The 24836-nt window shown below is 38.4% G+C and overlaps 2 long non-coding RNA genes across 2 annotated transcripts; both read left to right on the top strand.

The window, feature by feature from the left end:
* The first annotated feature begins 4156 nt into the window (after nt 1–4156).
* On the top strand, nt 4157–18996 carry LOC142079008 (uncharacterized). Its single transcript, XR_012672438.1, has 5 exons — nt 4157–4690; nt 5395–5660; nt 7092–7186; nt 11162–11312; nt 18947–18996. It is a non-coding gene; the product is annotated as an uncharacterized LOC142079008 (long non-coding RNA).
* A 9-nt stretch (nt 18997–19005) lies between these two features.
* Nucleotides 19006–24586, top strand: LOC142079009 (uncharacterized). The gene is made up of 3 exons (XR_012672439.1): nt 19006–19062; nt 22279–22387; nt 24138–24586. It is a non-coding gene; the product is annotated as an uncharacterized LOC142079009 (long non-coding RNA).
* The last annotated feature ends 250 nt before the right edge of the window (nt 24587–24836 follow it).

The raw sequence follows: 24836 nt of genomic DNA, 5'->3' as shown, positions 1-24836 counted from the left end.
AAAGTAGAACAGTAATAATAATAATAATAACAGCAACAACAGAATATACAAAGCAGGCGATGCACCATGCAACTGCTCACCGACTGCTGACCGTGTGTCATGAACGGGGGGGTGAGCCCCCCCACCCCCCCGGTTTTTATACTGAGCATGATGTCACATGGTATATAATACCCCATTGGCCAGCTGGGTCAACCGTCCCGGCTATGCTGCCCGCCCTCCCCAGCTTTCCCTGCACTTGGCAGAGCATGGGAGGCTGAAAAAAAAGTCCCTGGTGCAAGCACCACCCAGCAACAACCAAAGCATCAATGGGCCATCAACGCTCCTCTCATACCAAACCCGAAACACAGCAACCCACCCCCCCCTAGCTACTGGGAAGAAAGTTAACTCTCTCTCAGCTGGAACCAGGACAACAGGCTGCTGAAATCATGTGTGGAATCTTACTAGATTAGTTGCTTTGACTATTTTTTCTAAAATAAGAGACAACAGCTTGACGCCATCTCTAAATATGAACAAATCCAAGACAAAATACTTCCTCTACCATATGCAGGAAAATGCATATTGAGCAATGTATGAACAAATACACTACCTCCACCATGGCAATCAAATCGCTTATCTACCAGTTAAGTAAATATAGTCAAAGTTTCTTAGTCCAGGAACAAGGTAGTAAACAGCGTAAACAGTTTCTGCCTCTTACCAATGAAAGCGATTGCAAAACCAGACCAGTCTTGCCAATAAAAAAGCAATTCAGAACGGGTATGCAGAAAAGGCTGCTTGAGACAGTTTTCTACACAGCAACATGAATTATTTGGGTTTTTTTCCCCCTAGTTGAAGGATTAGTGACAGCCCTTCCCCAGCCCCGAGACTGAAAGACTTTCCTCTGCATTGCTTTATGCAGAATACTTTGCTTCAATAAATTGATACATGTAATTCGTATCACTAGAATTTCATAAAATAGGAAAAGGTGCTAGGGAGAACAGTAATTACTACCAATTAGGTGGTGTTATCCAGCCATAGTAACGCTTTGATGTCCGGCCTGCACTACTTCTGTCATGCTACATTGATGGTACAAGAGCCATAAGATCAGGTAAAAATCAATACGCTTTTCCAGCTAGGGCCAAGAAGGGAATGAACAATGCAAAAAGACAACTGAATTGAAAAAGATTAAATCTGCTTTTGAGGAGCAGGAAACCTATATGCTACCTGCCTTCAAAATGTTTATTGAAAAGTGACAGAGAGGAAAAGTGTGTATCTCGATTTAAATTGTTTTCCTTATTATGGAGTGGTTACACCAGCTATTATATCCATATGCGTTAGGGAGTATATGTTCCGTAGACTGCTTTAATACTAACGGATTATGCTGATAAAAACTATTTGAAAAAAACATTTGTCCTGCAGTTTGTATTAAAAAGAAAAATGAGACCTCTTCATTAAAGGTGGAAAGAATGTAGGAAATTGGTAAAAACTCTGCCTATCTGTAGTGTAGTTTTGCCATAAAGAAAGCTGGTGTTTTTTTTTTTTCCTTGAGCAATTGTACACCAGAACTTTAATTTTCGAGGATCGAATATCTGTATTGCAAATGACCATTTTCAACATGTTTAGATGGATAATCTGCTGGAATAGATTACAATCCTTATCTTTTAAATTTGTTTACTGCACAGAGCACTCTGAATTTATACCATATGCTAGTCAATCTCAATAAAAATGTATTTTCTTCTATGTTGTGGGCTAGGCATGTTATTGGTCCATGGTACCAATAGGCACCAAAGATTTCAGAAACAAATTTCAGCTCTTACGTTTCATGACGCTGAAGGCACTAAGATTCCAGAAACTATGGCGTTAATGCATTCAGTCTTTAAGAATAATTTGATACCATCTCATTTTAAAATAAAATGTTTCAAAATCTTGACATGTTCCATGAATGATCTATTTACAACTGATTGTTATGTTAGAATTATAGGGGAGCTGTTAAGTTGCAGGATCTGCAAAGACTCTCATCCTTGTTCCGCTTCTTTCAAATTGTTCTTGCTGCTTTCACTTGCCTTCCAGTTTCTGGGTCAAATTCTGTTCGTTGGTCTCCAGATAGAGGTCAGACTTTTACCCCTATATCAGCAGTGCCCTATTTGCCATTTGCCTGCTCCACCCCTCCGCCCCCTTCTTTCCTTCCTAGGTTCTATGTTTATGGAGTTCTAGCTAAATTGGTACTGTTTTTATTTCTACATTAGATACCATTTCCTAGTTTAGAAAATACCAGTAGGAGGATTTAAGTCAATGCCTTCACCAAATAGGTTAAAGTGTATTTCAAAGCAGCCTTATTCCTGGATAGAAAAGCCCCTTATGGCAAATTTTTTACAAGGTGCCAGACTGAAAAAGCAGTAAGGTAGATAGTATTTTCTAGAGAACAAAGTTTACAAAGAACTGTCTTAATGCCTGACCAAAATGAATCTTTAAAATACACTCCAGGCTGCAGTTGCTGATTGCCTCAATTAAAGAAGGTGGAGGGGGGGAAGCAGAGACTGAAAATCAGATCATGGCTATCCTGAATATTGCTAGACCAGATGTCCATTAAAAAATATGCAGAGAAGAAAGAAGTGTTGAATATACAAGCTTTAGTGAATGGTCTTCATATTAATGCTGCTCTTTCCTAAACAGTCTTGCTCTCCTGAGCACGAGGATCAGAGACCATCGGCAAAATAGACTGATGAGGTGGCGTTTGTCCCTTTGCCAGAGGTCCGAGTTGTACCTATGCGTTGGCAGAGCCACAGCTAGAGCAGCTGAAAACCCCAGTTCAGCGCATGTCCAGCAAGCGAGGAGAACCTGGATGCTCACACAGGGGAGTTTTCACATGGACTTCTGCCTCTCCTGGAAGGATCAGGTTCTTTTAATCGATGTCTCCTGGTATATTTTCTGAAACAAACTGGGTAAGTGCATGCCAGCAGGCCAAATCCAAACATGAGACCCGGTTACAAGGATTGAAATACTACTAGAAATGAAGAGAAGGTGCAGCCTTCTCTGAAGTGCATACTGCAGAGGTGGTTAGCAATGGCACATTACGGTGAGAAGCTCAGCACTTTTTTCTTGCTATTGGCAAGACACTAATAGTTTGTAGTGTTCTTGTGACTTACAAAGTAGAATTAACTTTCTATCTCCTAAAATAAATCTAGATGGAGGGAGTAAGGATATTAATTAGCCTTTCCTAGTGATAAATCCCTCTGAAGTGTAATTGGTCTGGACCTACTACACTTTTATATTTGCTGGCTTTTAGCTGATTGAACAGTTCCTTGTCCTTTGGCCTATGGAAAATGAAGCTGATCTCGACACCAAGGTTGCAGACAACTTCTGCAGGTGGGGATTTATATGATCATATGCAGTTATGCTGAATCCTACTGAGCTACTCTGAATTCCTCAAATTACTCTGGCAGAATTTAATGAAACTGTAACAAAACCAAAACGTGAATGAGTTTTACTCTGGTCACTATTCTATGTCTATTTTTTACATGCATTTAGATCATTTAGAAGCCTCACTTTGCTTATTCTGCTTATCTAGTTCCTGACGTAACTTATACATTCTCCTTTATTAGTAATTCATTCAGTATGGGTAATATAAAAATACAGGAAATAACTAACCTCCTTCAGTGAGTTGCAGCCCTCATTTTGTATGTGAACCTTAGTGGAGGTCGCTTAGAAACATTAACGTTTGAACCTTTTGGGAAGAAAATTGAAACAATGATTGAGACGCAGACTTTTAAATCAACAGTAAACCTTGTATGTAGAAGACTGTCTTTTTATTGATATTCAATTAAACAGCAGCAAAGCAGTCCTTAGCCTTTTTACTGGTCGGTATTGCATGTCACAATATTTGTAATGCAACATATGTTTTACACTATAATGCTTATGGAGCATGTTCAGTTTGTTGCTTCTAAGCCTTTCTAGATGTAGTTGAACCTCTCTTCCTAGGGAAAGTGTTAATGATAAGGTAGCCAAATAATAATTTTCTTGTAGTATGCAATTCTCTCTCCTCAAATAGGGGACTCTGAGATATTGAAAGTAATTGAATACAAGGCAGATGTTACACTTCTATCACAGAATTCTCTAGATAAATGTCCATACTTAAATTATTTTATCCATTATAACTTGTATTTCAGTAACAATTGGAAGACTGAACTGTGACTGAAGCCTGTTGCACTCTTTAGTCTTTACCTATAACCGTATGTGAAGAGACTTTGTTGGCATCATTAAGTTGGGTGTGACTGTTTGCCAGCTGTAGTAAGCACAGAGGCCCTCAGTGTCCACTTTGGCTATTTTCAGTGAAAAGTCATTATTTGGTCAGTGAACTTCCCTGGGCAGACAGAATATGTGTCATCTTTTATAATGTAGTAGGCTTCTAATCATATCTCCAAATGGTTGAAGGAAACTTGAGAGTTCTCATTAACCAACTAGTGCTGGCAGGGGCAGGGACTCAGCAGTCACAGGAGTATCGGCTATTTCCCATCCTGACCTGCATCTGAAGGCCCAAGCGTCACTAGCTGGAAATGGGGCTGCGGGCCTGACAGGTAGTTTTATTTTATCCATTCTGTAGGTAAGAGGTTTCTGCTTCTTGATGCTGACTGCACTGGACCGTGGATGCGCTCCATAGGGGCTCCCACATTCTGGTTGTCTGCTCCTCACGACCTGGCTCCTGGCGTGCTCTAACGTAGGTTCTGGTTCTCAGTCCTGATACCTGTTTGTTATCAGCCTGCATCTGCCTTGTCTGCTTTCCTCCTAGCCCTGGGCTTTCACCTGTCCTGTGAGCTCCTTGCCAGACTGACCTCTGTCCGCTCTGGGTGGTTAATAAGGACTCGGAAGTTCATTCTGTTTGTTGAGACCTCGTGTTTCAGCGTTGTTTTTACAAGCCATCGGTTTCTGGGGTGTAACAAAAGCTGATGATAAGGCACAGCCCTGTGTTTGCTTTGAGTAAGATTTTAAGCTTTTCATTAGTTTGAGCCATTTAGGGTGTTACTATTCTCTCTGGGGGGAAAAAAAAAAGGATGCAAGTTTTTCTTATCTAAACCATGTTCTGCAAAGGATTTAAATTCCAAAACTCTGTTGTGTTTGGCTGTTTCTTTGTCTCTCTGTGTGTGTGTTTTTGTCCATGTTTTCACACTTTTGAGTATATTTCCTACTGTTTGTGTCATGATAACCAGATGGGTTGAGGCTTTTGTGCTTGAAACCCTGACCATAATTTGGCTGTTTAATGTTCAAAATAAAAGTTGTCTGTTAATATACTTGACTCTGAAGCCATTATTCCAATGCAATTATCACAACAAACCCTTGTACTATTATTTATTTTATATTTTAGATGAGATGCTATGTTTTTTCTGCTTTTGCAATAAACTGTTTTCTCTTTTTCCTTTTCAGTGCATAGGCTTGGTGTTTTCTGAGTATATAAAGCAATGGCAGAACTTGCTGGGTAGTAACATGAGAGGCTTCAAGTTGGTGTTTTGTCAGCTTAATGAAGATTAAGCAATGGAGATACGAATGCTTGCTGTAATGCTGCTCCTCCACACAAACAGTGGATGACTTCCTGGCATCTTCACAGTCTTTGCTTCTGCAGCATTTGCCTCTTCTACCAAGTCCTGGTAAATGTGATATTTGAGCTGGTGCTTGTCTTACAAGGATTTCAGGTATTTTTCTTGATTATTTATTTAATAATTAATTTGTTACCTTAGTTATGAGAATGGTAGCAAGTCTGTGAAAGGCAGAATTGTTCATGATATATGTTAAGTGTTAAACTTTTGCTTCTTCCTGTGTATTTTTTGACTCTTCCTGCATATTCCTGTTTTGTTCACAGTCACTGCGCGGAGGCTAACACTGATGTGCTAGAACCTGATCCAGAAAAAATGATAGAATGTGTTTTGCTTCCTGCAAATGTCCTTAATGATATTTATTGTCATTAAGACAATATGTGTCTGAAATTACTCTTATTTGTGAAGAATATTTTTAAAAGGTGAATTTAGGGCACAGGTATTTATGTTGCCCTTTGCTAAAGGAATGCAATAGGGAGAAATTCTATTGATGCAATGAGATCTAAATCTTTGATCACCAAGCATTATAAAGGCCATGAAAATGGCAGACCAAAAATGGTTTTATATAGCAAAATGAACAAAGTGTAGATATTCTGAGAATAACGCAGAATAATTAGCTTGCCTGCAAAGAAAATGTTCTTGGATTTTAACTTTTTGAAGGAGAATGTCGAAGGAAAACATTCTGACTTCTGTATATTTTTTTTTTCTTGGTTAAAGCTATTCACTGAATTGTGACCTAATTCACAAATAGCTTTGACCCTGGAACTTTATTTTCTGTAAGTAAATGAGCTTTGATAAATATTGCACAGTTCTCTATGCAACATCCCATACAAAGCTGTATATAGATAATTCTGCTCTGGTTGGGTTCTTTTAACTTCTAAAATATGGATGACGCTGCTAGTTTTACAAAAACTTAGAGGGAGAACTCATGTATTATATGGCTATTTTTGTCCAGGTAATATATTATTTGCGAGAGTACTATTTGATATAATGGGAATAATCATGTCTCATTTATGTAAATGTCAGATCTCTTTTATTACATTGCATAATTTTCCAAATTTTTGGCCTAAACACTATTTGGATTTATATTGGATATAACCGAATTTAACTGAATTGAAATATTTTTCCTTGCTGAAATTAATTATAAAAAAGTGTTATGTTTTTCAGTGGAAAATACTCCAGTTGCCTGGATTGTAATCCTTTCTCTGCCTGAGGGAATTTGAAGTCTGTGCCCCTTAGTGCTAGGGCACAGAACTCCCATTCTGTTTGAATAATTAAGTAACCCCTGCTGCAGGGGCTGCAAGCTGGGAGTCTCACATCTCAGTAACCAGTACTGAAGGAGAGCCTCGGCGTTAAGATCCTAAGCAATGACGAAGCAATTTCTCTACCACCAGAGAAGACGACCAAGCAGCAACTCCTTTAAACTTCTCTTACCTCTCATGTCCCCTACGTTCCCCGTATTTTCAACAAATCGGTGCTGTCCATGCAGTATCATGGTGTGGAAGTGACATGGAAACTTCTCTGTCCTAGGGAGGCTTTGCTCCAGCGTTTCCCCACCGAAGAACTGCTGCCTACTCTGCTGTCTCCTCCTTCACCCAAGTGAAGAGTGAAGGGTGCAGGAAAAGGTCTCTGCCAGCATTGGGTATGGTTCTCCTGGCTTCGCCTAGCCCCCAGGTTTCGATGATGCCGTTGGCGATGAGGACAAACCTGTTCATTTTCTGTCTGTAAATACTTCTGGCAACACTAAGGCTTCCTTTTCTGTCATCATAAATCTTTTTTTGGACTTAAATGACAAATAAGAGACAGATACCTGTGTTGCTATCCAGTAAAGCATCACTTTGGATCACGCCCTAAATCCTTAGCTGTGACTAACAATTATGTGGTGTGTGTAAACTGGAAAGGTTGTCTTGATTTCCTGATCTTATGTTATGCCGAAACTGATTGATATAAAAACTTAAATACGGAGTATAATTAACAGTTTCTTAATATGCAGTCCTTTATGATGTGTTTTATTTTATAGTCTCTTGCAATGCATAATTCAGTAAAGCATTCTGTTGTAGCACAGTGAAAACATGTACATGTTAATATACTTATTGTAGTCCACTATATTTTAAATATGTGGAATTTTTTCTTTCCCTTTTGAAATACTTGATTTTTTTAACGTGCTTTGGGATGACAGGAACTAAAAACCTGACAAAGCTTCAACTACTACAGTGTTGCAACAGAAAACATAATATATGGTGATTAATGTAAAAACTTTTGTTTATTTATCTTCAAAATGATTTGAAATATTAACAAATTTCCAACCAGTCTTTTTTAAGACAAGAGAGTGGTATATTTTACTTGAGAATACCTGGTCAGTAGATGGAACTGGGGTGCCTGTTTTGTCATTTACACAGTTTTGCATCTTACATTCACACCAAGAAGGTGAATAAGGTATTTCATATTTAATGTAATTTACTTGAAAACTTTCAACAGTCAGTCATCAATTCCTTTCCACAAATGGAATTCAAAATTGTGATTGAATGACACTCAAAACTATGATGTTACTTTGTGATGATGGATGTTATTTGGAAATTAATAAACCCAGATGCTAAAAAGAAGAAAGAATCTGAGGTGAAAATTGAAAAAAAAAGCAGCCATGGAAAGTATGTTAAGATTTCAAGTTACAATTCTTGTAGCAATGAAATGACTTTGTAAAGCAAACAGAATTTCAGAGTGCAGTAAATTTGCTCATCACATCAAACTAAATGACAAGAAAACAAGAATGGAATAATACCAAGAATGTTATATTTTGAAAGTAAATCTTGCAGCTCAGTTCCTGCATGCTGTAGTGCTTGCTTTTTGTTATGAAGGGTTCCTATATAAATCCTTTTGTAACATATCTATTTTTGTGTCGTTTGCTCATCCTGACAAAGACTTTCTCATTGAAGTGTTTGTACATCATGGAAAAGAAATAATGGTTTGTTTACAGAGTCATAATTTTCCTGTAATTGTTGATAGAAGTCTGTAGTTGGAAGGTTTTCAAGCCATTACTGTTCTTGGATTGTTTTTCTTTAAATGGGAAATCAGTAAGTGTGAAGGTGTTTTTAAAATCAGAAGTTTTCATGCAGTATATCACCTCATATTTTAGTCTTACGGTAAAAAGCTTTTTTGAAAAATGAGCTGTTTAGGAAACCTTTGCCTTAACAACAGTGATTTGAGGTCATGCATGCATATACTTGCAAAAAGTTGATTTCAAGCATTCCGTAACTACTTGCCCGCTTAGCTACGTTTTTAGTAGTTGATTTCCCATGAAAGAGTGAAACCATGTTGACAGTTGAACAAAATCATAATTTACCGACTGTGTTAAAATCTGTTGCATAACAAAAAGTCTCTGTTTTGATGTTGCTACAGGGAAACAAAGGATATTTATTACTGAAGGGCAATTTCAGCAAGGTGATTTTGCTGGCTAGAGTTAAGTTGTCATGTAAGCGCAACAATTGGAAGAGAGTTGTTGATTTTTTTACTGTAGAAAAATTGATGGATGCATCTTAAAAAGAGGTGAAGTTTAAATATCAGCTTCCACATTAGATTTCATTGAATTATTGTCAAGTTAAATTTTGTATTTTTTCAAAAAGTATGTTCAGTCCTAAAAAAATGAATGGACAGCAATTGTACAAAATACGGATTACATTATTATGAGGGAAAAATAAGAACTTTAAGTTTTTTTCCCTGACATCATGGGAGCTTATCACACTATCTTCTAAATAATGCAAATTATACAGAAGCTGTTGGGTTTTAAATATGTTTCAGGATAAACTTTGATATAACTAGAAATTAAATTTTTAGTGGTATTTTGGAGACATGAGCTTAGCCAGTGAGAGATGTCATCTGTTTTCAGAAAACTGGATGTCAGAAGACAGTTGTATCTGCATTAATGTTCTATATTTTCATGCAATCATCAGAAAATTTGAAGCATGTTTAATCTTTGAATGGAAAAATGCATATAGGTAAATAAAGAGGTAACTGCATGAGTAGTAGTTATTGGAAAAGTGAGTAGAGGTCATTATCTGAACTCAGTAATCTGCCAATAATGTGTGTGAATATTGAGTTTGTGTTCAGTTTATTATAAAAGTTGAAGATAAAAGATTACGTTATGTTACTTCAGGCAGGTGAATGCACTTCAAAAAAGCCATTAGAAGTATTCAGATGATTACTGAGATAGTGCTATGTCTGGCAATTTGTAGTCTGGGAGAAGAGTAATGAGTTATTAATTTTAAAAAAATATAATTACTATTCAGGTATCTTGAATTTAATTATGTAAGTGTAGATAAATGTATACTGAAGTTCTTAAGTCGATTATTTTTTAAAGGCTGAAATTTCAGCTATGGGAAAGGCAAATACTTAACCACTTTTTTTTTTTTTCCAAAATTTGTTTTAGAAATAGTTCTATAAAAATCCCAGGTATTTCTTATGCATTCACAAATTTTTTACTTGGACCTCTGTCAGGACAGTTGGCAGTTCTTTGGATACTGTAGACTCTAAAAGTGCTTGCAGAAAACTGTGGAGAACACAAAGGGTTATGAAAGGTCAAGCGTCCTCTTCAGTAGTCGTAAGCATCAAAGGCGATTTTACAGTAGCTGTAAACCCTTCAGGGTTCCTTCTGACCACTGTGAAAAATCTGGATAGCATATCCAACACAAATTACATTTATTAGCAGGTATTCCTTTGGCAACAGTCGGTTTGCAGTGTGTTTGTGGTGCGAGTCCTGTCAGTCTCCTCTGTGGAAACCTCTTTCTTTGGTCATTTTTAAATCTGCTCAAAAGTTTCTGCTGCCCACTCTTGAATCCCATTGTGTTGCCAACAGATCGAATATGCAGGGAGTGTGCAACGCACGGATGTGAAAACAGGAGCGCTTTGGGACACGGGGCTTAAGTGTAGCATTAAATGCTCTGTTGTTTATATTTAGACAAGCGTCTTTCCATGTTCATTTTGGTATATGTTAAATGTTGTACTTCGCTTAATCTCACATACCACCTTGAGCTATATGCTTTGTTAAGGACTTAGAAAAGATGGAAGTACTCCTCGCCTTCTATTGAGAGATATATTTGAACAGCTCTGACGGGATGAGAGTACCCCAGCTCCTGCTGATACCAACTGAAACTGTGAAAACCAAAACTCAGGCTTAAATCTGACTTATTTCACAAATTTTAAATTCCTGTTGGAACCAGGTTCAGGGTTAATTTGAAGGAGTCAAGGAGGAAGAACTCTCTTACCAGACAAATCTTCAGGCTCAATAAAAACATTGGTATCTGAAAAAAATCCATTTGTGAAAGCAAAACCTCTTGCCTCAATTTAAGATGATTCCATGAAATGTACAGAAGATAAACTTTGATCTCTTACCAGCAAAATGGTGATAGAAGTTTTTAAATAGTTCACGCATTTACAGTTTTTGTTTAACTCCTTTGGGGTTTTTTTTGTTAAGATGGATTTTCTAACCACCATTTCACTGCTGTTTTATTAAATTCCAGATGATAGGAATTCAACTGCAAAGTTTCTGCCCTTCCTTTCTTACATGTTTCTTCATTGTTTTATTTCTTGGTTTTCCTCCTTTACAGAGTTTGCCTTTTGTTAAGGAGCCTCTAGCTCTGACAGTCAGTAACGGAGTGTCGCGTGGCATTGCTGTGCATCTCGGGACAGTGGGACAGCTAAACCCAGGCCAGGCACAGTCTGAGGGCAGCGTCCATTTACCAGGTCTTGATGTCACCGGTAAGACTGTGAGCTATGTCCAGCAATGAATTTGAGTGAGCCAGCACCAAAGATTACCAAATGCCTTTACATTTTTTTTGTAGTTTCATTACTCTTTTGTGTATAGTCTTGTGTTAAGAAAAATGGTTCAGATTTTAACAGGAGCTTTAGCCCAGCTCAGCTAATGTATTTTTCTTCTGAAGATTGTCATGGGGAGGGGAAAGGTTCTTGAAATGCTTTGCAGCCGAAAGTTGTGCTGTGGAAATGTTAAGTTAGGTTTTCATTTTAAATCTAAAATGTTCTAGTTGTGTTTTCTTTATTAAAGGTCTGCAGAAAGATTTACTGGTGGTAGTTGGCACGAGACAAAGCTGATGCGCTCAGCTCTTTGAACCACAGTTAACTGCTTAGAGCTGGAGAATGACAGGATCTTGCTGGCATCATTGACTCCCTGAGCTTATCTATTTCATGATAATTAATACAGCACTTTCAATTTAGTTTCCTGTCAGTGCAGTCCCATTGCCTGAGGCTTCATTTGCCTTGCTGCTCAATGTTGAGAGCAGCTGCAGCCCAGCGCACAGCTTTCTTGCTGGACTTTTTCTAATCGCTATGAGTTTGCGGGACAGGAAAGGGATTGCAGAAACCTCAGTATTCCTGAGATGGTCAGAAGAGGTAAATTTGTACTTGGGGAGGAAACTCATTTGCTTGATTTAGCTTCCTTATTTCCCATATTCTCGTTTTGCTTGCATCCAGCATTCAGATTGAAAGAAAAGGGGCTTGTCCCTTTCTTCGTGCTTTGCCTTTCCTAGAACATTTTTTAATCCTGCTGATTCTTTACAGTATATTTCTGCGTCCCTGTAATTTCTGTTCCTACCTATTTCTGTGTCCTTTGCTTAGATTCTAAATCTTGGTCTTCCAAAGTGCCTTGGTTTCTCCAAAACACTTATATTTTAATCTAAAAATCTCTCTTGAATGTTTTCCAGTCTTCTGCTTTCTCTTACACCTGCTATGTGTCTGTGGAGGCCATTAAATGGTTCCCTCAGGTGTTTGTAGAGCTCGTATTTCTTGGTCATCTTTCTTTGCTTCAAGAAAGATTATGAAACCAGTAGGAATTTGGCTTCTAAGTTCCTGTATATTTCAAAATCATGTCTGTGAACACCCACTCTTGCAAGCCAAATCAGGAGCTGCCATTGTCTCTGACACCACGAACTGGATTCTGAGAAGCATAACGTGTTGCATTCGAGCATTACGAGTTGAGCAGAGAAAGATTGGATCATTGTATCACCACATTGTATACTGTGAAGACAATGTCTTTCAGTAATGGCTAATAGCTCTTATGCAATAATATATTGCTGGCGTAACACAAAGGCAACATGCATAGCTTTCCAGTTAGATTAACACATAGAAGCCTTATTCTAGCATATTTTTGCATTATTTAAAAAAATAGATTATTTGAACATTGCACTACCTTCCAGATTTCCCATAATTCTTCCATTTCTGAAGAGACAGAAGCTAGGTCATATAAATATATCAAGCTGATTGTATACTGAATAACTGCTCTGCCTACTTGAATATGATGCTTCTTTGAGCTATCTTTCTGTTGTATGTCTCTATATTGGATTGAACTTAATGCGTAGTGGGTCAAGCCAAATAAATGGATTTGTGAAAGGTGTACAATTAATTATGTTTGCCACAACAGTCTTGATGTGGAACATAGCCTTTGTGTCGTGCGGCATGTTGTGCCAGCTGATGGATCAGAAAAATAAATAGCAAACCATCGTGCAGGTATCAGAATACAAACCAGTAGCTGTGATGAATATGTTTTCTGGCATCTGCTGATTATTTTAGCTTGTAGGAGTAGATTTGATTGGCTTGTAGTTCACAACAGTAGTTAACTTCATAAAAAGAAAGTTCTTTTTATGAAGAAGGCTGAAAGTTCTGAAGATTGAAGAAAATGTAATTTCTAAAAAAACCCCACAAACATTTTCCAAATCACAGTTAAGCCCCTTGGGCAGATACTGAACTTTTGATACTGTCCTGCGGGGAGAATGTGATGAATGTGACTATAACCTACACTATTTCACCTTAGACTCCTTAGAAACCTCTGTTGCCTCAGCCATTGAAATCCACCAACAGCCCTGAGATGGTGAAAGTGCTTTCTGTAATAAATACAGCAAAATAAGCAAAGCTTTAACTTCTTTATTTCAGTAGCATTTTACTCACCTAAAGCTTGTGTCAATTAAAACTAAATTACAATTCAAACCTTTAAGTTAATTATTAAACATAAGTAATGCAACTAGTACCAATATTAGTGGTAGTTATATAGCTTTATATTACGGGCTTTTTGCTTATTTATCTAAAAAGTTCAGATTTCAACTTGTCAGGATATTTGTGTTTACAGCCCCTAACTACGCTGTAGGAGCAAGTGTGGGGAAACACTATAGGCTTCTCTAATTGTGTAGGGAACAGTGGGTATGATCACTGGGACCAGTTTGGGACCTTGCATTCTCAAGGTCAGTTAAGGCTTTTGGCACGTGCAATGCCCTTTTCCTTTCCCCTTGGGTATGAACGTAGAGGTGTTTTATGACATCAGGGGACTCTGAACTCAATTTCCCATTCTGTAAAGTTTTAAGTGCACCTGCTTGCCTGTTCTGCTATTGGCTAACATAACAAATGGATGTGTTAGTTGTTTGTGCTGAATTATCAGCCATAAATTTAATAGCACTGAATAGCACTGTTGGTGCTGTAAGACTAGCAGTGGAATACAAAGTTAATTAATGTTAACTATTAAAGTCTGGGCTGAGAAGATCATGGCTACTCAAATCTTGCACTACTCTTGCTCCCCAATGTATTTGCAGGCTGAAGAAGTTACAATTTTGTTCTGTGCTACATTTGCAAGATTATGTGTGCAATCATTGAGCTGAAACCTTTAGCTCAGCATCCTTTATAGAGTGCCACTTATAACGGGGCAAACACACGACCATACTACAGCTAGGTGGCATTGATGGTGATTCTGCGTGTCTGCTGATTTACTTTCAGAAAGCTGTCGCATTACTTCGTAGAGACCAGTATGTTATTATTGTTGATCACTACTCAGTTGGATTGAATTTTAAAAAAATCTGATACACAGATAAATGTTCTCACAGCTCAAATAGTAATTATTGTTTTGGGTACAAATATTAGAAAGAAATCATGCTTTATGCAGTAAGGGAACAGAAAACCTGATACGTTAGATGTGAACCTTAGCATGGCACAATGATACCTGTGAAGTGGAGATCTTGGACATTGTTAGTTCATTCAGTAAAACGCTTCCTTTGCTTTTGAGTTATCTCAAGAGACTTTTGAGTTATCTGAAGAGACCATTAACTGATGAGCAATCCAGGGTGCTTATTAACATGCTCATATGAAAGGTGGAAAATATGGTGGAAAAGGAAGATCAAGGTCTATGTAAAACCCCATAAGCTTTACTTTATGAGCCGCTTAAATTTTTTTTCTAGTCGAGACAAACAAACAAAAAAACTGAGCTTGTATCTGGACATCTTTTATTGCAGCATTAGCCTTACCTTCCAGCTATGGGGAGATAAATGCAACTCCATGCTGAAGGTGGAATACTAACCCATGCATTAAGGCAGAAATGACCACTTTTCCTGAGCCTGTACTCTGTAAAACAAAATCTGCGTGTATCTGAGAAAGCTAAGGAGAACTTCGGGACATGGTTCATGGGCAGGAAATAGGAATGACTTCCCCAGTTCTCCAGTTCACTGTAAAGGTAGGGTCGGACATGGACATACATGTTGCAGCCAAGCAGTTTATTTGTGTTTGATCATTGGTTTCTTGAATAATGGGAAATGCACTAGAAATTTACTTTATTCCTTTTTCTTTTAGAATTTCCCCTTCTCCATTCATATAGGCAGATGGCAACAGTTCTAGATCAAAGGGTTTTTTCAACTGCTAATTAGTTCTTTCTCTTGAGGTACGAGTAGAAAATGGATATAAGATAAAGATAAAGTTTAATTCTTCATCTTTCTGTGCTAAAGTTGGCAAAGAATGTTCATTTAATCAGGTATTTAAAAATGCTATAGTATAGTATAAGGCTTTTATTGGTCTAGGTCTGTACTAAGAACCCTGTCACATGTTCTTAAACAAATTTCAGTGCCTGACATTTGATTTCAGTGGGAGCTAGACATTTAAGGCACTGAGATCCAAGTCCTATTAAGCATCTCACTTCTCCTACTGGTGCTCCTCTTGTTGATTCTGCCATTAACAGTGCCTTTCCTTTATCTGGATTTGTCTGTAAAAACATAGAAATATAAGAAGAGATATTTGAAAAATGCTAAAAAGCAAATGGTAATAATGAGGAAAGCTGTTTTGCCACTCATATTCTGGAAAATCTCATTTTTTGCCTTTTTGCAAAAGTGTGATTTTTTATTTGGATAACATGTCAAAGGATTTTGGGATTTCTGTTATTTTTTTTTTAAACAGAACAATAAGTATACTTTTATGATATGTAAACTTTTTCCTTAAAGGACTAGGAAAATGTATTTATATTTATTACAAGGTGATAGTGCATTTTGACCTTTCCTGGACTATTAATTCTTCAGAAGAAAGCATCAGATTTATTTTGAGGAAAAGAATTTCTTCAAAATATGTAGGACATAATAATAATAATAATTTAAAGAGTATTATTTCTATATACTTACTTTTTGCATGTTTATATTTATCTGCAAGGACATGTTTTTGAATATCCAGAGATACTGTTGGCAGTGAATAAGTTAGAAGGGGTTTGTTCATCTATCTGTAGTTGAAGAACAAGAGGGGTTTTTTTGTGCTATTCCAGGAGAGAAGACAGTCCATATGGTCTTAAAAGGCTTGACTGACTCAAAGGACTGACAATTCATTTTCTGGCATGGATTTATTGATGCATGGCTGAAGCTTCCATTCCTCAAATAGGAAAACTATTGTTTTTTTTTTACTCTAGGATTAAGGTCTCATTATTTCCTGAGTTCAAAAACCTTAACCAAGCCACACCCATGTGCATGTGAGTCATTTGCTTGTTGCATGCTACCAGTGGTTTTCACTTTACCAGAAAGACCTTTTTGTTGACTGGGAAACACAGACATATCATATAGTTTCAAGAAGGAAAACAAGTTAGGAGGAACCTCTTTCTCTCCAAAACCAACATCAAAATCTTGAAGAAACTTCTAATGCGGAAAGGATTTAGAGTGTTATGTTTCATTTTTATTTACTTACTAAATTGGGTATTTAGAGAAGGAACAATTCACTCTGTAGGAATTTTCTTTGGACATCTCGGTTCCACCTTGGGGTCTGAATTCCAGCTACAATTTCTGACTGCAGTTTTATTTTTCCTATGACGCCCTATTTCTCCTTTGCTCAAAACTGTTACAGTTTGGTTAATTTGTGAATTGTTGCTGAGATGGAAGATGGATAAGTTTGAGATGTATTAATCAAACTACATGGGAGAAAAATTTTCCCTCCTCCTTCCTCCCTGCTGGTTTTGCATAAAGTGTTTAAAAGCTGACTAAACTCCTCTGAGGCTGCAGGAATTCCCAGAGACTTCCTTTGCAAAAAGAAGATCCGAGACAAGCCTACATCTTTTCTATCAGGCTGCTTAGTCCAACTTTTAAAAGGTGGTTGGGCATCTGAATAAACTAGAAGAATCTGCTAGAGGCTGCAGGATAAAGATAAGAGGGGACTGGTATAGAAAGAGATATTTAGACCTAATCTATACTGGCTTTACCAGCAAAGTCTACTGGCTGTAGATGCAGTTCACTCCTGCCAAAAGAAACTTTTTCCACATTGTTCAAATAATTAAGTTACTTGTCTAAATACACCATTAAAAAGTGTCTGTCTGGACTGAAAAGCAGGGAGACTTTGGTGTGCTCCTCTTCCTTTCCAACTTCTTTGGGTCCAGGTGCTCCGTTTCCTTCACTTATAACTTGGAGGGGAGAGGAAGGGTGGGCCAGATAATTGTACTCGACTCTCAGCTTGACATGGAGTTAAGGACATGATGATTGCATCCACAGTACAGTCATAGTCAGTATTTGCCCCCAAGACTTTTACTGGCATATAAATATTTGAGTACTTTCACACTGATGTTATGCCAAAACTTTCACCAGTATAGTAAACATAGTTTTAAGTCCTGAGCGTGAAGGTGGATAACTAATGCTTTATGGGTAGATGAAAAAAGAGCAAGACTGGAAAAGTATAATTGAACCAATGACTAAACAATCCAACATTGCCATACGTTATTTAATAAACAAACAAAAAATCCTTTCACCACAAATAAATCCTTAAAAACCATCATAAATGAGTGTTTGTTTTTTTCACAGTTTGTTACTGAGCCAGGGCCGTGCAGTAGTGTCCATATAGTAACAGAAGGTGGTAACAAAGAGCAACTATCAAATTACACATTTTCCTCACCAATTGCAGGATCTAAAATTTTTTTTTTGGGGAAAAACCCCCAAACAAACAAACAACCAAACAGGCAGAAAAGCTTCCATATAAGTACACCTTTCTCACTGTAGTTTCAGTACTGCCTCCTTTTAACAGTCTATGATCGTGAGCTGATTACCAAAATGTCATGAGTCTCATTTAAAAATCAGGAATTTTTAACTGGATGGCTTTCAGCTGTCTTCCATAGCTATTATTGCCGCATAACTTTCCTAGTGTGCTATTTCCACGTGCTCACTTATGCAGGCAGAAACTAGTGAAGCCATGAGCAGCTTTGCTAAGTATAGGAAACGGAGGGAGTAGGTCAGAAAATATCTATTTGGATAATAAAATAAAAACATGCCTGAGATATGCACTTCCTTGGGTGAGTGTGTTTTATTCTCTCCTGGTACCTCTACAGTGGAAAAAAAAAAAGAACAAAATAAAGCATTGTTTGTTCAGGACATTCATTTACAAATATCTTAAGAGAGGTTTCCCTGAACAGGTTGCGTGAATGTTCCTAATTTTCTAGGGCTTCTGTTTTTCCTGGAGACTCTTTTGGATAGTCAGGTGTAATTCTTTGATTTCTCCTCTTTGCTTAAGTGTTCTAGTCATTGTAGTTTGATTTTTTGCTGAAGTGGATGAAAGGTTTATATTCTTTAAGGTGTGCTGTGCAGCTGCTTAAGGCGTGACTGACTTAACCAAAAAAAAAAAAAAAAAAGAAGAACCTATAGTGGAATAAGTAAGAGCTTGATTTCAAATCTTTTAGTCTTGCAAATAAGAAGGAAGACTTGTTCACAGCTGAGCACTGATTTCTCTGTAGCAAGCAAGCAGATTCAGACTACTTTATCAGTATGATCGCAGGAATGCCTACCCCTGCAGCACTCCGTTCTGTTTCCCTTTACATGTTAATTCCTTGCTCCCTGCCATGTCTTTCCATGATGAGTTTTCGTGCTTAATCTGAACATGAGGACAGCATTTCTTTAGAAAACTATAAGCAAACTTAATATTCTTTCTGGTTTTTGGCTACTGGAATATGTAACATTTTTCAGTTTAAACAGGTACTTTACTATTTGTCTTTTCTTAACTCACAGGATTTGTGTTTAGCAGGCCAGGCTTTTCAAAGCCTCAGTTTTGTCAGAACAAGTGCGTCTGCCTTGTTGGAAAATACTTTCACCTTAAGATTTAAAAACTTTGCTTTATTTCAGGACATCATTTTCATGGCACTGGATCCAATTCTTCCTCCTTTTAAGCGCTTTTATTATAGTTGTCAGTGGCAACAAAAACCATGGTCTTTAATTAATCCTTCCAACACTGCTGTGTGGTAAGTAGCTGGAATGGGCATATGATTTAGAAATGAGTAACTCAAGCAAACATGATAAATGGACTGCTGATCTCTCAATCTTTATTGGCAAATGTACAAGTTTTAATTGAGAAGGGATGAGCAGGAGCACATAAAATGTGAATTACTGTGCAAGTTCAATCTGAACTTGAAACCAAACTCAGTAGTTTTTAATATTCCAAAAATATTTCTCATTTCCATGCCCTTTTGTATATTTTTTCCTGTGATATAAAGCTTGCTGAGCTTTGGGACAGTAGAGAGGCAGTGTAAGTACCCAGAAACTGGGAAATATAGAAATGAAAATTAGTTCAGCATTAGGATAGTGTTGAAGTACAAACCTTAAAGTGTTTAGCAAACAACAGGAGTGCAGTTTTTGCACTTATAGTCACATTTGAATGGCCAGAATTTAAAAAAAAGAAAAAAAAAAAGTATAACAACCCCTCCATACCTCATCTGATGCCTTATTTAATGAATGATTTAAATTTTCTCCTGAAAAGACAATTTCTAAAACTAAGTTTCCTACTGTAGTATGAGCTTCACAAGTATCACAGAGATGCTGTGAAAAGAGTATGCTAAGAGAGGAAATAATTTGTCTTCATTTTACAGAGAAGAAAACGAGGTACAGAGAGATTTAAAGCTAAAATTGTCACACGTTCTCAAATTTTGTATGCTCTTTTAAATGCCCAGTGTACTTGGCATGATTTAATTTTTTATTATGAGAATAGACTTCCCAGTGTCTTCAGCTGTACCTTTTTGCATGATCAGCATTTCTGTAAGTCTGGATCTCAGCAGATGGATGCACAGAATATTCAGTGATCAGCTGTGAGGAGTTTAGTTTGCTTAAGACTGAGAGCTCCAGGGCTGAGGAGGTAAAGATCAAATCAGCCAGGTCTCCCAGGAAGGCACTGAACTGCCTTAAGCGTATGACCATCCTTCTGTCTCCGACAGTCCTGGGACGCATTTGGTACAGGCCTTTCCAAGTCCTGTAACCAGGGGTGCAGGCATCCCCCAGACAGAAGGCTGCTTCAGTGGGTGACTCCCAGGAGAGGTATCTTTCCGTCTCGCACGTGGAAGAAAGTCAGGCTTCATCTGGGATGAGGGGGGGGTGCAGAAAAATGGAATGAGACCGCATTAGAGTTGCGTGCAAGAATGGGGAGAGTGGAAGTTGCAAGAGATTGAAGCGGAGATGCAGCATGGAAATAGACTGTTTAAAGTTTGGCAATATTTTATATTGAAGTGAAAAGGGGTGTTTCAGCTAGCAAAGCGTAGCAGCCTTCTTGCTGTTTATCCTGTCTTCTTCTAATCTTTGCTCTTAGAAGCAGCCAAGCATTTTTGGTTTTGTTCTACATAAACATGGAGTGCGTTGTCAAAGGTCATGAGGTCAACCCAGGTGTCCTGAGTTTTAGCCCAGAGTTCTGTCCGATGGACAACAGTTGGGGAACCACATACAGAAGATTAGTTGCCTGTCTACTAAACAGTATTTGGGCTGGTTTCTAAACTCTCTGATGAAGCTTAGTTGTAAAAGCCTTACTGCAGCCCAGTAATGCTGTGCTGTTATTCCAGGCTTAATTATCAATTTGATATAATGCTAATAAATGACTGTAAACTTTTAAAAAATTACAGTTTTTGCTGCATAATACACTCTGCTTTCTCTGTAAGCTAATTAAGAGCAAATTATAAAGCAGACACTTATTTGGTGTACATGGACAGTTCCAGATCACAATTAATATACTCTCACACATGTTTTTTGAGTAACAATCAAGTTGAGAGCCTGAAATCATTAAGGAGGCGTATTCTGTTCAAATCTCAGGTCAAGAGATAGATTAGCACTGTCACTTGCTTGATTAGTGCTCTCAGTTGTTTGACTTTCAACACTGAAATGCAATAAATGAGGTGACGCAAAGAGAATAGTGCATTGTAGTTGCTGTCTTTGCGGTTGTCTAACTTTATGCAGTCATACAGCAATGCTCTGATAGCCAAGGAATTCTGCAGTGTAATTCAAAGGTTACAAATTGGTATGAGTTCATTGTTTCTTCTTATTGCCAGGCCTTTCAAAATTAATGCTAAAACATTTTGGCAAGAATTTCCACAGTAATTGGTGTATTGTGTTTCCGTTAAAGTGCAGTTTAGTAAAGTATTCCTCTAAAGAAAACACCTTCAGTCTGTTCTGATGTGTACATGAATTTATTCAAGCGCACCTTAGGGAAAAAATCCTGTCAGCCAGCTCTATCTGAGTGTCATGGTATGCTTTGAGTATATCTGTCTGGAAAAAAAAATCCTGCTTCATTTTGCATTTTCCCTGTACTTAATTCCACATGTAGCACCTATATAAACAGCCTTTAAAATAATGCCTGAACTCTCCTTTACAAAGTCATTGAGAGCATAATCTTGACTTCCCTGGCAGCTTGTTTAGCCAAATGAAGTAACAGTAACAAGCACAGCCCATTCCCTGAAACTGGCTCATCTGGCAGGCTCTGTGGGCAGTTCCAGCCAACTGAGATTCCCAGCTATCCTATAAGGGAAAATGAAAACGTGGCTGCTTGCAGTAGTTTATTTTACACCTTTTACACCAGATCCATTGGATCTAATTGCTGTCAATACTGATGCAATCAAGAATTATACTGCTGTCCATGCATCAGGTTCGAACCAAGGTATTGCAATGTCTGATGTGCCCTGCAGTGAAGGTGTTGCCAGAAGCCTTGCTGCTAGACTTTATTCTCAGAGAACAGCCTCAAATATTTTACATTAGCAGTGCTTGTTGGAGTCTTCAGCCCGGATCTGTTCCAGAGAAGAGGGTAATGGGACCAGGTTTCTGCTCTGGATGTCTGAGGGAAGCAGAACCTGGCAGCCTGGGTAGCTGGGGTGGCCGTGGAGAAGTCTGCCGCAGGTCTGTTCTGTGCTCTGCTGGGTGGCAACCTGGCTTCTCTACCCTTCCTGGAGCAGCTGCTGCTTCTGCTGAGCTGCCACCTGCTCCAGTCCTGTTGCGGCTGCTCCCTCATGAGGTGTGGAAAGGCTTGACGTTTCATCCCTTTCCAGGCTCTGCTCGTTTGGTTTTTCATACAAGGAGATTCTTATGCTATATGTAAGCAAGTATTTACCCACATAAAATGGATAGTTAAAAATGGTTCACTTTTTTTTTCTGTTCCTTGATAAATAATTCAAAGCAACAGAAATATTGGTGTCAATTTTCTCTTCAAGTCTAGGTCTTCCTAATATGCAGGAATTCACTCCATAAATTTCTTGAGCTCGCTGGCTGGAAACACTAGACCGAGTCTTGGTGCCACAGTGGAAATTTCTTCATTCCTATGTAAGACTCAAATGCATGACACGATCTTATTTCAGCAGAAAAGTATTACTGAAAATTTAAGGATCTACTATCTTTTACAATTATCTTTTCACTAGCACTTTCATCAGCAAGATCTTTTGGTTTTGTTTCTATGGGGGGGCATTCTTATCTTCCCACCATTCTGCAGCCCCTAACATTGCTCCTAAGTCTGCAAAGCTAATAGAAGATTTATCCCATATCAGGACATGGTTACTTTTAACTCCAGTCCCAGTTGTCCTGGCCTGGATCTCTTGTCTTTTCGACAGGAACGTTACTTGCATACTGGCTTAGTGTAGCAGTTCCTTCTGCTTTTTTTTTTCCTCCTTTTTTTTTTTTTTTTCCTTCCTTGGTTTCTTGTATCTACTCTTGTTTAGTTGGATACTTGTCCCTCTCATCTCCCTTTTTAATAGCAAGAAGGACTATTTTTAAAGGGGAATCCATAACATGCAGAAACAATTGCCTGCAATTTGTAATTTAAGCAGAATTTGTTCCATTCCTCTATGTCATCTATGAATGGGTCTAACTTGCATCATCGAACCATCATGCATGTGTAATTGAAACGTAACTCGATCAGAAGAGCACTATGAAGTTTTGCATTCCACTTAGGTTTTGGAAAGAGATCACAGCGGTAGTAAAATTGCAGTTTCAAAAACTAAATGGAATCGTTATTAATCATTTTGTATTTTTCAATATAGAGACAAAGTAAACATCCATGGTTACAGTTCTGCTTTCATTTTCATTAGCTGTCATATGAGATCTCTTCCGTGTTAACCAAATGTAATTATTTTCTGTGCTACTTGAAAGAGATCCTTGCAAGTCTTCTGTATTTGGGGCAGAGATTATTTCTTACCACTCTAATTTACTAAAATTACTAAAAAAATACTAATTTTTAAATGAATTCATCTGCAACACATGCTACATTGTTGGTTCTTCAGGTAGCATGATAAATTGAATTTTGTGACTGAAATAGTCATATATCTACTTTTAAAATTCATGCTGTTTCCCAGACATTTTTAAAGTTCAGTTAATTCTGAATGGTCTTTTAATCAAACCTAAACACTCATCCCTCCACCCTCCATTTGCAAACTTGTCTGTTAGTAGAACAGATTAAGAAATTGAAATGTTCATAGCAAAATGTGAAATCCTTTTGCTATTTTCATTCTTGTCATTAATATATTGTAGTTTCATTCCTTCCTGAAGAAACACTTACTTTTCCAGGAGTACTTATACTACTCGTATAATGACAAGAGGGCCATTCAGTTTGAAATCGTGATCTTACCGATTGTGGTTTCAGCAAAGGACAGAATTTTACTGGCCACCCAAATGTCAGACTTCTGTTGTAGGTTGTATTTTATTTATCAAGGAGTATTGGAATGGTTCAGCATTTAGCTCCAGGGTTTTTAGTCTCAGAACAATTTGTGTATGTGCACACAGTGATTAAGTCTTTAATAGAGCAACAGCAAAGCATATGGAACACCATAATCACTTAAGCTTCAGTAGCAGTTGTATTTTAGGGGGCAAAAAGATGTCATACTTTATTCAGAATGGTGTTGAGAACTAATTTTTACAACAGCTGATTAAGAATTCCATCCTAGATTAACGCACTGCAGTCGTAATTCAAATTTCAGACCTAAAATATTGTATTGGGTTTGCATGGCAAGGTTTTGGTAGCGGGGGGACTACAGGGTGGCTTCTGTGAGAAGCTGCTAAAAGTTTCCCCCATGTCCGACAGAGCCAATGCCAGCCGGCTCCAAGATGGACCTGCCACTGGCCAAGGCCGAGCCCATCAGCAATGGTTGTAGCACCTCTGTGATAACATAGTTAAGAAGGGGGAAAAACTGCGCAACACCAGCAGCAGTCAGAAGAGAGGAATGAGAATATGTGAGAGAAACAGTTCTGCAGACACCGAGGTCAGTGAAGAAGGAGGGGGAGGAGGTGCTCCAGAGCAGACATTCCCCTGCAGCCCCTGGTGAAGACCATGGTGGGGCAGGTTGTCCCCCTGCAGCCCATGGAGGTCCATGGTGAAGCAGATATCCACCTGCAGCCTGTGGAGGACCCCACGCTGGAGCAGGTGGATGCCGAAAGAGGCTGTAACCCCGTGGAGAGCCCGTGCTGGAGCAGGCTCCTGGCAGGACCTGTGGACCCGTGGAGAGAGAGAAGCCCACGCTGGAGCAGGTTTGCTGGCAGGACCTGTGACCCCATAGGGGACCCACGCTGGAGCAGTCTGTTCCTGAAGGACTGCACCCCGGGGAAGGGACCTACGCTGGAGCAGTTCGTGAAGAACTGCAGATTGTGGGAAGGACTCATGTTGGAGAAGTTCGTGGAGGATTGTCTCCTGTGGGAGGGACCCCACGCTGGAGCAGGGGAGGAGTGTGAGAAGTCCTCCCCCTGAGGAGGAAGGAGCGGCAGAGACAACGTGTGAGGAACTGAC

This window comes from Calonectris borealis, chromosome 2, assembly GCF_964195595.1.
Source record: "Calonectris borealis chromosome 2, bCalBor7.hap1.2, whole genome shotgun sequence".
Lineage (NCBI taxonomy): Eukaryota > Metazoa > Chordata > Aves > Procellariiformes > Procellariidae > Calonectris > Calonectris borealis.
This window is presented reverse-complemented; position numbering and strand designations above follow the sequence as displayed.